Source organism: Clarias gariepinus, chromosome 14, assembly GCF_024256425.1.
Source record: "Clarias gariepinus isolate MV-2021 ecotype Netherlands chromosome 14, CGAR_prim_01v2, whole genome shotgun sequence".
Classification (NCBI taxonomy): Eukaryota; Metazoa; Chordata; class Actinopteri; order Siluriformes; family Clariidae; genus Clarias; species Clarias gariepinus.
This window is the reverse complement of record NC_071113.1, coordinates 11374134-11391202: the sequence shown is the minus strand read 5'-3', so window position 1 is coordinate 11391202 and position 17069 is coordinate 11374134. Positions and strand designations below refer to the sequence as shown.

At 37.4% G+C, this 17069-nt stretch overlaps 1 protein-coding gene across 7 annotated transcripts in view; it reads left to right on the top strand.

Moving 5' to 3' along the window:
- Positions 1–17069, top strand: part of myocd (myocardin) — a 93083-nt gene that overhangs the window by 52800 nt on the left and 23214 nt on the right. The window lies entirely within an intron of this gene.

Genomic DNA, 17069 nt, shown 5'->3' with positions numbered 1-17069 from the left:
CTGTCACATGCCATAAAATAACACAGCGGTATATAAAAAGAACATCATACCAGCAGACAAACATGGTGGTGGTGGTGGTGGTGGGATGATTTGGCACTGCTTTGTAGCTTAAGGCCCTGGATAAATTGCAATAATTGATGAAACAAAGAATTCTTCTCTCTACCAGAATATCCTGAAGGAGAATGTCCGGTCATCAGTTTGTGACCTTAAGTTCTTTAAGTTCATCCAGTAAGTCCACCTCTGTAAATGATTTAAAAAATACAAAATTAAGGCATTTAACTGCATTTTACTTGGGTTATCTTTGTATAATGTTATAATTTGTTTGATGATCTAAATAATTTAATATTGACATTTATGCAAAAAAATTATATCAGGAAGGGACAAACACTTTTTCACAGCACTGTAAAGTCATTGGTATACATTTTTAATGCACTTTTAGGAAGATAGAACTTTTTTACATTTGCATTTGAATCGGCAAATGACGTTGTTTACCCGTGGGTGAAAAACTTAGTCTGGTTCTTTTGATCTCATTTACGATAACATTTATAAACTTTTAGAGTTGATACCTGATATATGTGCAGGCTCTTACACTAAATCCAGTTTACGTTCCAAAACTGCCATGTTTACTCCAAAAAGTCTCGCATCATTTATCAGCTATAAAAAAAAAAAGAAACGGTAGATATACTTTGCCAAAGCACACTGCTGATATAATCAGCAGAACAAAAATCAAAACATAATCTTAGGTCCAGGGTTTTCTCATTAAGGAACAGGTGGAATGTGCAGTAATGTATTATGCTTGCTGTTGTTCTGCAGTTCCAGTTCATCCATGAAATTACTCACATGTACATCCAACATTTGATTCGAACTTTGAAGGGAACTGGTAATGAGGATTAGTTGATGGATCGTGTATTCAGGCTATTGGTACCTAACCCTCATGTCTGTAAATATAAATAGGTATTTATGGCCCAGAACATTGGGGAATGAAATGAGATGAAGAGGAAAAACAAACGCTAAATTTTAAAAGTGAGTGAAAAATATTGAAGGCCACATTTCTGCTGCCCCCTGGGAACATCGTAATTGGTCTCATATTGAGCTGTGTTATAGTAGAATGTTATTTAAAATTACAAAGTTATGAGCTCAAAAGCATAAACAAGACATCATTACTTTTGTTGCAGCACATATGGCATATGTTCAGTTGACCGAACGCTGATAGGTGATTTCGTGGTAAGCTCCGAAATATTCGTTTCCGTGGCCAAGGCGCTGTTCACCTATTAGGAATTTACAGTTGAAGTAGGTTCAGAGCTAATAGAAACAAAAGCCATTGTTTTTACACTAGTTTGTTACTATAAGCCTATATCTTCAACACTAAATTAATTTAAAGTCTTAATTAACTTAAGCTTGAAACTAGGGCATACTGCTTAAATGTCTTTAATTAGACTTTACTCTATAATAAATAAATACCGAAGTAAATTTGTAAAATGATCCTTAGGTTTATCTATGTTTGTCTTAGAAACCAATTTCATATAACCGTAAGACAATGAACCCTATACTGTATATTTAATCATGCAATCTAGTGTGTTTTATATTTGGACAGGTAGTATATATTAGTATGAATCAAGGTAAATACAATGACACATTATATATTCATTGTACATTTGGATGAGCACCAAGCTTACATCACCTCCCATACTTTGAACTATCTCTGTACCACTATGACTCTAGCCATCTGAGCAACAATATTTACTTTATATTGGTGACATCCACACGGAGCTGTAAAGACATAGCCTATCCTAATTCATTCATCACTCACAACAGAAGATGATAAGGGGTGTCGACTATAAAATATCCTGCAAAGTCTCAGGAGTGAAAACATGAGCTCATTACATGCGCCGCTCTATTTATAGTGCTCTATTTAACGGCAGCATATTAAACAAAGCGTTTAAGAAAGCACTCGGCCACGGTGACCTGAAAACAGCCCACACAGTTGTTCTGAAACACAGAGTCATGTCATGGAGCAGAATGTGGGTGCATGTGCACAAGGAGTAAAGTGCTCAAAGCTGCGGATTTCAGACCCGCAAAGATTAATGAGCGCTTTCTTTTTCCAGGTGTGTTATGTGGATACAAGAGATTTGGTCCTTGAATTTTACCAAGCGAGAAATCCTTCCCCTGGAAATGAAAACAGTAACACAATATATAGGCTTCATCTAGTACAGCTAAGAAAAAAAAGCAACTGATAAACAGTCCTGCTTTGAAAAAAAGTCAGTTTCAAATTTTCAACCCTATACTGGAATTCAAGCATCCAGCTGCAGAGTTTAACTCATGTTTGTATATATATACAGTCAGGTTCATATATTTTGGATCAAAGATAATGTTTTGGCATTTGGCCTTTGTAAACCACCCCGTTGAATTTGAAATGAAATTCTCAAGATGTAAGCGAAGCTCAAATCATTCAGCTTTAATTTAGTGGGCTTGATAAAAGTGTAGCATTAACTATTTCAGAATTATAGCCATTTCCATACACATACTCCTATTTTGGAGGGCTCGTGAATAGTGGACCAAATGACTGACAAGCAGATGCATGGCCAGATGTGGACCGTTTCCTCATTACTCTGTGATTAATCAAGTAGATAAAAGGCCTAGAGGTGGTTCTGAGTGTTACATTTACATTTGATAGCTGTTCGCTTGAACTCTAAACTCTCTGAGGTCCAAAAATGTGTCTGTGCAAGGAAGGAGGCCATTGGGAGTGGCCGGTACAACAGTTTGGGACATGTTTAAAAAGGAGGAATTAACTGATAAGCTCAGTTAACATCTAAACATGGTAGACAAGAACATGGAAGACAACTAAGGTAGGTGACAGAATTCTGTCCATGGTGAAGAAGAACTGATTCAAAGTGCAGGTGGACAATGACCCAGAACATACAGTGAAAGCTACACAGGGAAAAAGAAATGGGAAATTCTTTAATAAACAAGTCAGTCACCTGACACACTTTTCACTTAATAAGGAGACATGATTGAAGGTACAGTAGAAAAACCCAGAAAGCATCTCAAGGGGACATAAGGCACGTGTTGACTGTAAAGAGGTCTGATCAAAGTATTAAAGGCAATTGTTATGTTTGCAATTATGTTCATTTTTTTCATTGCTTATGAGTCATTTTTAAAAAAGATTTTTGGTACAGCCTTTTTATATGATCCACACAGTCATTCATGGAGATGTGATATTTTTTTTTTGTGTTTTTTTTTTTTATTTTTATAAATTGTACAAAATTTCCAGTGACTTAAATTTGCATAATTTAATAATAAATTTTATTTGACATGATTTGTGCAATACCAACTCATAATCATCTGAATTATATTTTAGAGTAGGGTCACCTTTTTATACTGCTTAAATTAATTTACTATAAACCCCATCTTTTATAATGTGTTAAACAGTATGCATTACTTATTTATTATTAAAACATTTTAAACTTAAATTTAGTTTTTTACAAACTAAATAAGCTTTATTTAATTAGATTGTGCCACCTTCACAGTAGGGACCAACAAAAGGAATTAGGGATCAGTGAATATATAAAAAGGAGCACTTTTAGTCCCTGTAAGATTTTCACTATACAACATTGTTTCGTTTTAGTACAAGGGCTAAGGTTTCTGTATACTTTTCTCTATATTAAAATGTATTTATTCGTCATTTATTTAATACACACATAATTTTAACATCTGTTAACTTGCAGAATTTCCCAAATTAAGGGTTGTCATAATTCAATAGTATTCATTTATATAAGTTACTGTTACGACTGTGACACTATTTACAAAGAAGAATTTTGTGAGCTAATATTTAGAAATTACTGTGAGTCACATTCCAATTAATCACATTTATATTAAGAGTGTACATGTCTCTCTCTCTCTTTTTTTTTTTATTTTTGCTATCCTGAGATGCTGCATTAGTGTAGGAGTTCTGCCATTTAAACAAAAAAGAAAAAAAAAGAACACATTTTCCTATCCATCTAATTTGACTAGCTCCTTAAGATATTGAAAACACTGAAGTGACTGATTCAGTGGAACAACAAACACAGAAACATTTACTAAATATGGACTTAGAAGCGTGTTTAAAAAAGGAGGAGAAACCAAAATGCCAAAGACTGAGGTCACAGAAAATTCATTATTTCTACTTTTTGTAGAAGGGGGACTTGTTGTCCCCGCCCCAGCCCCCCCAAAAAAAAAAAAAAAAAATTTGGTAACTCTTATCTTAAAGTCTCATCTTATTATTCAGGTAATCTCAAAAGATGTTGTTTAACTACTGAATTATTCAATGGCTACATTGTAACTAATAGGAACAGGATGTTGTTACTAAGAGACAGGAAGTCTGGATTTGCCAACTGGAATGTGGAAGTGTAAAGGGTTAAGGAGGTCAAAACTTTTTTTTTTTTTTTTATCAAGCAAGAATAATTACAGTGCCATTTCAGTCTAGTGTAGAGCTTTGCAAAAAGAAATAAACTAAAACTACCTTAAGAACAAAAAGAAAAACAGGCTGTAAGTGATGACGTTCGAAGCTGGAGGAATGACTGGTTTCACTTTTCTCACCTCAGCCGAAGGATTACATTGCAAGTGATATCACTTAACATTTGCATCGTGACCTTTCGCAACCTTTCGCATGTTCGGCGAAATAGAGAGAATGGCGCTTCAATTTGAAACGATTCTCACTAGAAGCTCAGGTATGTGTCATTGTGTGGAGGAGGTAAGTTAGAACCACATGTTAATTTCAGTAGAAAGCACCTGGCTATGATTAGAGGCTCGCTGTTGACGACAGGAATGCGCCGAACACAGTCGGCAGTGCGAGTCAGGTAGGAAAACATACTCGTTTAAAGAAAACAAAAAGAACATTAATGCAGAACAGGTCCACATCAAGAGACATCCCAGATAATACCGCATGCTTTCGATGCAACACTTGCAGAGTTTATTACTCAAGATTCTAATTCATCTCCCTGCCAGCTCACATTCTCAGAACAATAGGGGACTTTATTATTCAATAAAAGAACAATATAACCCTTTTTACAATTTCCTCCACAAAGACTGAGCGAATGTCATCTTTATTTTACCTGCCTGGCCCTTTTTCCTGCATGCGTCAAAGCCATGTTTTTGATTAATTAAGTCCAGTGTTAACAGCCAGAAAAGTTTTTTCACCAGTTTAAGCCAAAAGGTTTAGATTTAATGAAAGAAAAATGGCTTGATGCTTCATTTGAGGCTCTCTCTTACATGAGCTCTGAAACTCTATCACAGAACACTAGTGATAAACAGAACACTTAAATCAGCGCTATAAATACCCGCGGCATGTAATACATCTGGTATGTCATGACATAGTTTGGACTGGCTAATGGACGGTATGTCTAGTGAACCGGTTTGATGATGTAAGTATTTATGAATTCTTATGATGCAAAAGTGATGTGCGTCTTCTCAACGAAATTAACTGTGATAGAAGTACTTAAAGTGTCGTTTTTCTTAATTTGAGCATTGTTAATTGGATGTTTTTTTTTCAAGATTTCCTTTCAGGGCAGGTAAAATGTCTAATATTTCAGTAATCTGTAGTTTATGTGCTGTAAAGCGTAAAAAAAAAAACTTTGCAAGACAAAGTGTGTTAAAAAAAACCACTCTAAACATTTTACACCTCACACAGAAAACCCTTTGATAAACACATACAATGTATACAAACGGTGCCTTAGAACACAAGTTAGAACTTCGAAAAGCACTTCCTAGAAAATAAAATATTTATGATTGTACTGCAACAATTATACCAGTAATATAGCATACAGTATATTATATATATTAACAAATTATACAAATTATATATATATTAATAAACTAATTAAAATCTAATTAAATACTAAATTTTTTGTCTTAAATACTTTCATCACACAAACTGTATTATAGTTTTTTTTTAATAAATATACCACTTTAATATATGTTTATTTTAATTAATTTAATTAAATATATATTGTATATTTTAAACAATTTGTTAAATAAAAAATAAAATAGAATAAGGCATGCTCACTCACTCATCGTCTATACCGCTTTATCCTGTATACATTGTTGCAATAATACATTGTTATCCCAGGAGACTAAGGGAACAAGGCGGGGTACTGTACACACTGAACAGTGTCAATCCATCGCAGGGCACACACACTCACGTGCTCATTCTCACACTACAGGCAATTTGGGAATGCCAGTTAGTCTAATCTGCATGTCTTTGGACTGTGAGAGGAAACCGGAGTACCCAGAGGAAACCCACCAAGCATAGAGAGAACATAATTAGGCATGCTGTCTTGGAAATTAAATCAACAACAGGGCTGTGTGATGTGGAGATAGAAACTGATTCTTTTTCTTTAAAAACATTCCATGTTGTGGAATGTCTGCATATACACACAAAAACTTCCTGTTAACACTTGCATTATAACACTATACACAGCTTGTATGTTAGGAAAAACCACTATGTCCACCACCCTGAGTACTTTCTCTCAGCTCTTTTGGTCCAAATATTACCATGTAATATTTATCAGAGTAAATTATTTATATATACGGTATGAATTAGTTCAATAAGCTTTGGCTTGAAAAGTGAAACTTGGAGCAATCTAATGGACATTTACATTTTTAGACACACTTAGAAACTGAAGAACATCTATAACATTGCAACATCTACAACATCCTACACTGCATTTCCAAAAAAAATATGCGGATTCAGAAGGATCAAATAACTGGCCTCTGTCAAGCAAAGAAAACAACTAATGAGATTTGACATTACTGGAATAGTGCTGAACCGTTAACATCTCAGAAGAAATGTGCGTCTCAGAAGAAAAATCTGTAAGCAGAAATCACGTAAACACTTGGTGAAATTGCAGCATATGAAAATCGACAGTAAAAAATCACAGCTATGATTAATAGTGAAAATAAGAGCATTTTTACACACACACACACACACACACACACACACACACACACACACATTGCAACAAGAACTCACAAGTTAGAGACTAAACAGCCATGTGGCCATAAAAAAAAAAACTCTTGTTAGTGAGACTATGAGAAAAAAAAGGAATTAAATTTGCTAAGGAGCATAAAGAATAGACTAGAGCAAGGGTCAAGTGGCCAGTGTAATGAATAAGTCAGGATACGAGGGGAAACACATGAATAGATGCACCCATCATGCCTAGTGCCGACCGTACAAGCCTCTGTAGATAGGTGTTATGATCTGGGGTTATCTCGGTTGGTCAGGTCTATGACCAGTTTATCCAATCAATGTTTTTTTTTTTTTTTACTTCCCTCATAGTACAGGCATATCCTAAGACTCAAATTGTGAAAGAGTGGTGTTGGGAGCATAAGGAATCTTTTACACACATGAAACTGTGCAGCATAATCAAAGCTATAGACAACATAATACTGTGCTATTTTGACCAGACAGTGTATAACCTATAACTGAAAGGAAAACAATTTAAAGAATTTTGAATAAGAGTTTAATTCTGGTCCATGCTCTATGCTTCAAGGGTAAACTATGTCCTGCAAGATAATCTTTTACAAGACAGTCAAAAATATCATTTATACATCCATTGTCTATACTACTTATTCTGTGTAGGGTCATGGGGGCTGGAGCGTATCCCAGGCTCTTAGGGCACTTTGGATAGGGTGCCAACCCCTTTGCAAAGCACAAACACAGCACACACTTCCACACCCACTCACATACACTACAGGGAACTTAGAAACACCAATCAGCCTATACCGCACGTCTTTATACGTACCCAGGGTACCCAGTGAAAACCCTCCAAACGCATGGAGACATGCAAACACACCCAAGGCAAAATTTAACCAACAGTGCTAACAACTACCATCAATTCATCATTGAGTGATGGTTGGCTGCAGTGACCAATTACCTCATGCCATCTCTTCCAAAAGGAAGAGGACTCAATCTTTCTGAAATCTACAGGCACACACACTCACTCACATGCACACATACTTATACACCATGAACGATTCAAAATACACCAATCAGCCTTCATTGTACTGTAGGGGAAAACACAGTACTTGAAGGGAAACCAACCAAGTACAGGGAGCTGCACACAGACCCGAACCACCTCTATAGACTACTCAGCCACCTAAATCGTGAGTGTGTGAGAGGAACATATTAAATCCCATCATCTACTGTGTGAAGGCCAAGTTATCACTTGGTAATTATTTCATGACTTAACTTATGGTGGCTTCTGAATGTGTTTGTTTTTCATAAAGATACAGTATGAAAACCACATTCAGGTCATGGTAGCCATCACCCAATTCAGGAAATTCCTCCAACCCCAATGCCTTCATACTAAAATATATACTAAAAGAAATTTACATTTAGTCATTTGGCAGACGCTCTTATCCAGAGCGACTTACATTTTTATCTCATTACACATCTGAGCAGTTGAGGGTTAAGGGCCTTGCTCAAGGGCCCAACAGTGGCAACTTGGTGGTTGTGGGGTTTGAACCTGGGATCTTCCGAACCGTAGTCCAATGCCTTAACCACTGAGCTACCCCTGACCCCGGGTATGCACCTAATGCATGTCCTGCTGCTGATCTTTACCACACCCATGATGCATGTAAATCTCATGTGGATGTTATGGTAACCCCAGGGTTTAAACGCTGAGCTTATCAAGGAGAGATCTCGATCAACTCAAATAGAGCAGAAAGCATTAGATGAGCAGGAAGCTGCACACTCTGTACTGGATGTGGTATTCATTAAATTGTAATGGGGAATCAATCAAATGGTGCTCAAAATTTCTTTTGAAAGCTATCGTTTCCAGAGGCCAAGTAAAACACAGAAGGATGGGGTCATATTTTTTTTTAAGGTTTCGGCTGACATACCAGCAGCTCTGGGAATCGGCTCAAATACAAACAGCGTAATACCTCTTAATATTGAAATTTCACCGCAGTGACCACCTTTGCAAGTCTATCTGAGAATGTGCTTTATTCTCAAAAGGTCTAATACTCACATAAACTGTGTCTCCATTAACTAATGTTGTGTGGTAATTAAAAAAAACACAAAAGAGCAAAGATCACGGACAGATCTTAGGGAACACAAATCTTTGGAATTGCTCAGAAGTGTACAGTACCTTGAGTACCATGCGAACAGGTGTGCTCCAGCAATGTTTTTAGGACTTTGTGATTTGTAGTCTTCTGGCTACCTGATTAACACAACAACACATGAAGCCAAGCTGAGCATTGCACTGCCTGCCAAAAACATCTCCTTCCAGAGAATTCCACTCAGGATGCCTTGAATGTGAGTTGCACTCTTGTGTAGAAGTTACGATAAGTATGACTGCATTGTGGTAATTGACCCTAAAGCTGAGCCAAGACTTGTATTGCTCGCAAAACCACAAACCAAACCATTTTTTTTTCCATCGCTGCCCAAGATCTCGAGTCTTTATAACAATTCCAAGATTACATTTGATACTAAGCATTTAGGTTCCTGAGGTTGTCGGGATTGGTATTATTATATGTTACAGAAAAATATATATCTACTTGCTACTGAGGAACAGTACGTCACTGTAGTGTTAAACGATTTTAAAGATGGTAAGAGTTCACTTACCTCCAATATCTGATAATGGCTTGTCATTTTGTCAAAACAAAAGAATAACAGAAAAAGCTTAACCAATTCCTTTAAATAATAATTTCCCTAGTTATTAAATTAATACTTAACAGTAATTAATACAGCCATGGTTTTGCCCATAACATTGGATGAAGCCACAGAAAAGGCAGTATTAAACTTAAAAAACATAAAAACTCAGATATGAAATAAAACAAATAAAGCATATTTGCATCTGTACTTTTAATGTAATTAAAACAAACTTGTCTTAATGACTTTAGACATTATATCTACACAGTATAGTAGTACAAATTCATGACTTAAAGTTCAAAAGTAGAATGGCCTATCATTAAAAATGTCTGACCACCAAGAGTACGCAAGTGATAGGACAGGACAAGATGAGATAAGGCGAGAACATCTCTGTAGGGTGTGCGACTAAAGAAAGCTCAGCTTGTCACTGTGTGCAACTTGTTGTCCTGACTCGATGAGAACAAAAACCATGATCATTACTGCACATAAATGTATGGATCACTCTTCATCAGTGTGTCATTGGAAAGGTCACGACCTACCGCTGGTCACACCAAAGCTGCATTTCAACATGCCAGAGTAAGCTATAGAAGATATGTCAGTCCATTTAATCACATTTACTGATTGTTTAAGACATCCTAAACATGATGTTTATAACCTCTGGCACTACAGTGGCAGGTAGTAAGCTCTACATCTCTTCATTTGTTTATTTGTCTGTTGAAGGTTCCTTAAGAACTGGATTTAAAAATCAATACCTGAGTCTTGTGTATTTCCTAGCTGACTGTGGTTTAGGATAATCTACTCTGGCAGGCAGAGCTGGAACATCCGATCCTGTGTACAAACATCCAGAATGGCACATTTAAAAAATTTAAAAATATGTTAGATGTTATTCATCTGCAAAACCATCCAATGCTATACACACCATCTTTACCATTCTATTCATTCTGTTACTTCATCACTTCAGGACATCATGTGAACTGTTTGACAAGAACATGGGATAACAAAATTTTTGCAGTTTTGAGAATTTGTTTTTTTTAATAAAGCAAGAATTCTTAACTGATTGAGAATACTTTGAGAGAGAGTTTTTTTTACAAGTGTTCTTTTTTTATTTATTTATTCATTTTATTTTGTGTATTTGTTTGTTAGTTGTTGTTTTGTTGCAAAATGCTATAGCTGCATCTTCCTCAATTTTGTCACAACTGACAAATCAGATTGCATTTTTGTCACAATCAGATTTGTCAGATTATGTCTGTGATTATTTAACAATGCAATGTGGTATCAATAAAACTATATGTTGGTTGAGTTTTAATAAAACAACAACAAGTGGAACCAAATTGTTGAAAATGAAAACACTTACAAAGATTGTTAAAAAATAAAAACCATTAAGAACTATTATAAACAACATAAAAACTTTAGTTTACAGCATCTAAATATAGTACAGCTATGTCCCGTTTAATGACCGTCCATATATTGTTGGACTGCACATATGCCTGTGGTCTAATAGGGTGTAATAGAGTTCAAAAATCCAAACAGCTGAACCAGAGCTAGTGAAAGGAGCAAGAACGATTTGGAAGTGGAACAACAGGATGCACAACCTAACTTTATTACAGCTTTGTTAAATATATAATATATTGTTTTTACAACATTCATATCACACAAGTCTTATTTCATAGGATGTATTGTGGACATTAGGCCACCTGTACTTGTACTCCATTAATATTGGTGCAATTGTTATGTCAGTAACAGAGTATAAACATCCTTTTTCCTGGCTTCAACATTCTCGAAAAAGTCATTTACTTCACTTATGGCAGCCACTGCTTTGCATAGCTTGTACTTATATCTTAATGATCCCACCGGAAAAAGTGATGTGATTTAGGTTTCAATCAAAAATGTTGCCACTACCTGTCTTGGTTTGCCTAACATGTGGAGCTTTCAAGCTTCTTAATGAATATTATATAGGGCTTTTTTCTAGAATTTCTGTTCACTCCTGACACTCACACCAATATGGACGTATTCCATCATGAAAATGTGTTTTAGACCTACGTGTACTGTAGTTTAGTCAAGGTTGCAGTGGAAAGGTGATGGAAGAGTTGTCAGGTGATCTGCACAGAGCCCTGACCTCCCCCTTAATGAATACCTTTGGGATGTGAAGGAACACCAGCTGAACCCCAGTACCTAATACTCTTGTGGCCAAACATATTTGCACAGTCACACTCAAAAATCTAGTGGAAAGCCTTCCCAGATAAGTAGGGCTCCTAAGGCCAAACACCACGGCACAGCCCCAGAGGTCTTGGGGAGTCACGCACCAAGGGGGCCAGAGCTGCCCCGGTGGCACAAGGAGACCCCACACAATACTGTACTGGCCATAGTGTTATGTCAGTTCTGTGTATGCACTAGCTGTACTGTACTTTACACTCACTCACTCCACTTTATTACCAACACATACACATTCATGTGGTTATTTAATCAGCCAAACATGCGACAGCAAATTTTTTAAAAAATCATGCAGATACAGGTCAAGAGTTTGTTAATGTGATGTTTGATGTTAATATTCACACAAAACATCAGAATGAGGAAAATGTGATCTTATCCACAAAATAGATGTTAGTACCAGGATGGCCGGTTTAAGTATTTCATAAACAGCTGATCTCCTGGGATTTACACTCACTTCATAATGATGTTTGATGCAAACATACTGTAAGCTGAAGCTCTCCAACTCCATGTACTACATGATCTTTTTGCATTGTGCTGCTGCCACTTGATTGGCTGATTAGATAAATGTGTGAATATGGAGTTGTACAGGAGTTTGTAATAAAGTGAACCTTAGTGTATAGAGTATAGTATATATGAGGGTGAGTTAAAAATGATCCACACTCTGGCTGTAGACTTTAATGAACTTTTAGACATCTCCTTGCTTTTGAATACACTTTGTCCATCTGCCAACAAACTTTGGTATTCCCTCATTTAAAATGTTTTAGGGTAAGCTGTGAGCCGCAAATGCACCGCGTCTTCATTTTTTTATTAGAAGCCAATCATCGTTCTCGTAGGGCTGCTTGCAGGAGACAAAACATACAAAAGTCAGGTGAAGCAATATCTGGACTGTAGGGCAGATGCTTTAACACCGCAAAACAAAGTTTTTGTCAAAAGTATGTGGACGTAGGCCGTGGACATGGACGGGGTCTGGCTTCTTCTTGATGGCAAACACCTGTGCAAACTTCCTTGAACTTCTCCATCCATTAATACACATTTCTTGGTGACAAAACACTTTTCCATGCTGGGCATAAATAAATAACAAGGCCAGGTATTACCTCAGACAACAAGAAATAAATCACTGCATGCTTCTGTCATGCAGATCACAAGTGGGGCATCCAATTTTGAGCACCACAGTTACAAATGAACTGAGGTAACACATTCAGACCTGCACAGCAGTGACAAGGGAGACAATAGCTTTGAATGGACAGCGCTCATAAGACAGTGAGGCCAACATAAGTTTTAACATATTACATACTGTATAACATATATTACATGTACGAGATTAAACAATGTCCCTGAATATTTAGACTTAACATGGCAGTTATTTCCTTCTTTGACGTTCACTTGATGGCTGATAACTTGAATTACTTTGTAATTTGTGTGCATGTTTTTTTTTTTTTTTTGAAAAGTCAAAGTAAAGTAGTGTTTGCCGCATGTGCCCCATATATGTTTTCTCATAGGTGTTAACAATTAATGTTTTGCCTCTCGGTGTTTTCTCAGCTTTTCAGTCAGTAAAGAAAGCATATCTTTCCTGAACAAATCACCAGTCTCTACAGAAATACTGCAAATGCAGTGTAGCAGAGCTGCCCTGTAGAGTGATGAGAGCATCGTTTCACACTGTACAAGTCCATTCTGTTCAACAACCTTTCTATGTGAATGACTTGAATGTTTAGGTTGAACAGCAATATCTTCTAACGGACACTTCCAAATAAATGCGCAAGTGTGAAAGAGTGGTACGGATAAATTCCCGTTATTCACTAAAGATCCTGATAAGACGCACTTCAGCTTCAAGCATATTACGATGTGTGGTCTAACACCAACTGACTTACACCAACAAAAACACAGAGATTTGGTCTTTCCCCATCTGGATGGAAAATGTGCTCCTTGACAGCACATTTCAGCCAAACAGCATGAAAGTATTTGGTTCGGTGCTCAACACGTCAAGACAAATATTAGCACACGTCATGTGATACCCTTTTTGATGCACGGGTAGCATACTGGGGGGTACGTCATTTTTTTTTTTTTTGCCTGGTGGGCTTAGACAGGGAAGTAGCAGACAATATGTCAGTTATTATATGTCCGTAGACAAGCAGGTTCGGGTTAACGTAGCTGGCCATCTTTCAGCAGCTGAACAGGACTGGATGGCAGAGTGTGGGAATATAGTGGTCATGGGAATTGCTTCTAAAACCTGGATTTTATTCAGGAAAGATAGTGGATTACATCCAGGGTTCATGATGTAATATAAAAAAGGGTGCATCAGAGAGACATCCAACGCTCCTCCATCTTGCGTCTGACTTGCAATATTTCTTTCACTGTATATATTCAAACATAAGCTAAAATCAGACACACTGCATGTGTACTGTATGTTTCCATTAGCTGATACTTGAACCCCACCTATACAGTACCTTTGGTAGGTTATTTCTGGAGAAAAAAAAAAAAACGAATGTGACCGCTGTTTAGTGTCTTTTTGACATTTTCACAATACAAGAATCTGCCTATCCTGCAGGAGCTACACTGTAAAACTGGGCCAAAATACTTTACTTTAGGCTCACGAGACTATAATGACAATGACTTATACGCCAAACATGCTCCTCAACATACACAGTAGTCTTTAGACTAAACAGTGATGAGTGTTACGTGTGGTTCAGAGACATTTGATCAAAACATACGCAAACATTCCATTCCACAGATAAATCAAGCTAGGAAAACAGATCCTGGTTTACCTGACAGAAACCAATCAATTTTGTTCCTCCAGAGCAAAGAAACAGGGCTCGCGCTCGAATCCTTCCAGTGTTATTTTTGATACGTGCCCCTATTTAAGTATTATTCATGGCTTTAGATTAAGCGAAATTGAGCTTGGAGAAATTTAAACAGAATTTTAATTGCGGTCAGGTTTTAAACAGGCATAGCTCTCACTCTCAATTTAACTAATAACAGGGAGTTTGCCTTAATCTGAAATGATGCAAGAGCTCCACTTGCCCTCACACTGCAATCATTCATGCACACTTTTCTCTCTCTCTCTCTCTCTCTCTCTTTCTTTTTTTTTTTTACAATGGCAGGAGTCCAATAAATTCATTTTGAAAGGGCTGTACCCAAATGAACAAAACATGGATGTTCAGAGCTCAGGTCTGTAATATTTATTTTTTCTATGTATGTTGCCTCTTGCTCTACAGTATGTACAATTGATCCTTTATTCGTCGACATCAAAGATAATACCTCTCACGTTTTCTCATATTCAGTAGGCTTCATCCCTCTCTCTTCTTGTTTCACTTTTGACTTTGCTTCATACCTCGATCTAATACGATCCCAGTGTGATTTAACGTCTCCCAGTTTAACCCCCTAAAATCCAGGCTCTCTGAAGAAAATGCATACTGGTTTGTTCACGCCTGAAGAATTTGTTTTAACAACATTGCATTGTGATACATGTTTAAAACTTGTTTTGAGGAAAAACTGACTTCACCCTATATATAAAAAAAAACTATAATAAAAGCTCTTTTCAAAAGATCATAACCCAAAAGAATGTTAAGGGATCTAAACAATCGACATGCAAAAGGGGGGAAAAAAGGTCTCTTGCACATTCCCGAAAGTGGACAAATCTTCAGATCTCTTGGCTTTGTCTCAGGAGACGGACTTTCTGGGTGCTCCATTTGGGAGTGTTTACCTGTGGCCGTAGTCATCGCTCTAAAACAAAGGCAGCAGCGACAGTAAGCAGAGAATGGTCATTAAAGCATTGTTGTAACGGAGACCAGTGGGTTTTATACAGATAAGAGCCAGCTGTTTCTGCTGCTTCAGGTTTTCAGCTTGCTCGTGGCCTTTCATTCCTCACTCACTTCTGTTTCAGTCTTACTTTAACTCTTAAAGTCTTAGCACTAACTCGCTAATTTTGTTCGTCCTATATCTCTCGGCCTGTGTATTCCTTCTCTCTCTCTCGCTTTGTCTCTGTCTCTCTGTCTCTCACTCCTCAGTCCTGCTGGCTCCACTCAGGGCTCGGCAAGCTGCGGCTCCTCCTCCCCTGACCGTCTGCGTGTGTGAGACGCTGTCTGTCTGATGTGTTCTGAGATAGAGCCAAGAGCATGACAAGCTCCACTCCTCCGTTCCACAAATTTTTTTTTTTTCAGCTCTGCCTTCAGACTGTCTAAATCAGTAGTGACAGAGATAGTTACATTACATCGACCGAGTAGTGTACGGTGCATTATTCCACATTGTACAACAAAAAGTCATTGATCACAAAACATGAAACAGGTTTGCAGTCCGGAATAAATTCTGAACTTTCTGAAAGAGCGATAGTGTAGTGACAGGCCTTATGCTACAGTAACCTAGTAGGGATTGTATTTAGTGTGTAATAACACCTAATTTAAACACTGTTTTTGTGTAAAAACATGCAGGATATTTGATAACGTGATATGTGATTGCATAGCACAGGCAGTGCTGGTTATAATAAGCCTTAAACGCAAATGTTAACAATAGTCACGAAGCAAAGGTTTTTAATAAAACCTCCTTTTGGGGTCCCAATAAACACATCTCGAAGGATGGTACATCGCTGATGAATTCAATATGGTGTTAAGCACAGGTTTCCAAGAAGCACTTAAAACCCCAGAGGTCATAAAGCTATATAACACCACAGCCATAACACAGCCTATAGCTGAATTCTATGTTATGGAACACGTGTGTGTGTGTGTGTGTGTGTGTGTGTGTGTGTGTGTGTGTGTGTGTGTCTGCTCAGGCAGATACTATATGATTGTAAACACTCATTTATCATAAACCCAGAGCAGTGATTCATGTCCCGAGGTGTCACACTGAGCCGCTCGCGAGGAGTCCGCTCAGATGAAACATGTCTCCTCTGGAGACACGAGGCCCAATTAAAGGGAGGGATTAGGACAGGGCTCAGTGACCCTCTGAGGAATTTCACAAGGATGCTCAGACTCGGTCGCTGCCACAACCTCGCTTTAAGCACTTTCACCTGCTAATTAAGCCTTCCAAGCTCCAGTCAAGAGGAACTGTGTGCGGCAAAGCGCTCTTTTTCCCCCCCAAAAAAACAGGCCGCTTACAACTCAAGATGTACTAATGTAAATATTTGACTGCGCTTGTATATTGGACTGCGAAGCGTTACGCGTGGCGAAGGGAGTGGACAGATTGTTTGGGTGCCATTAGCGAGTTTAAACCCTTGGATTCATTTAAAATCTAAAGTGCT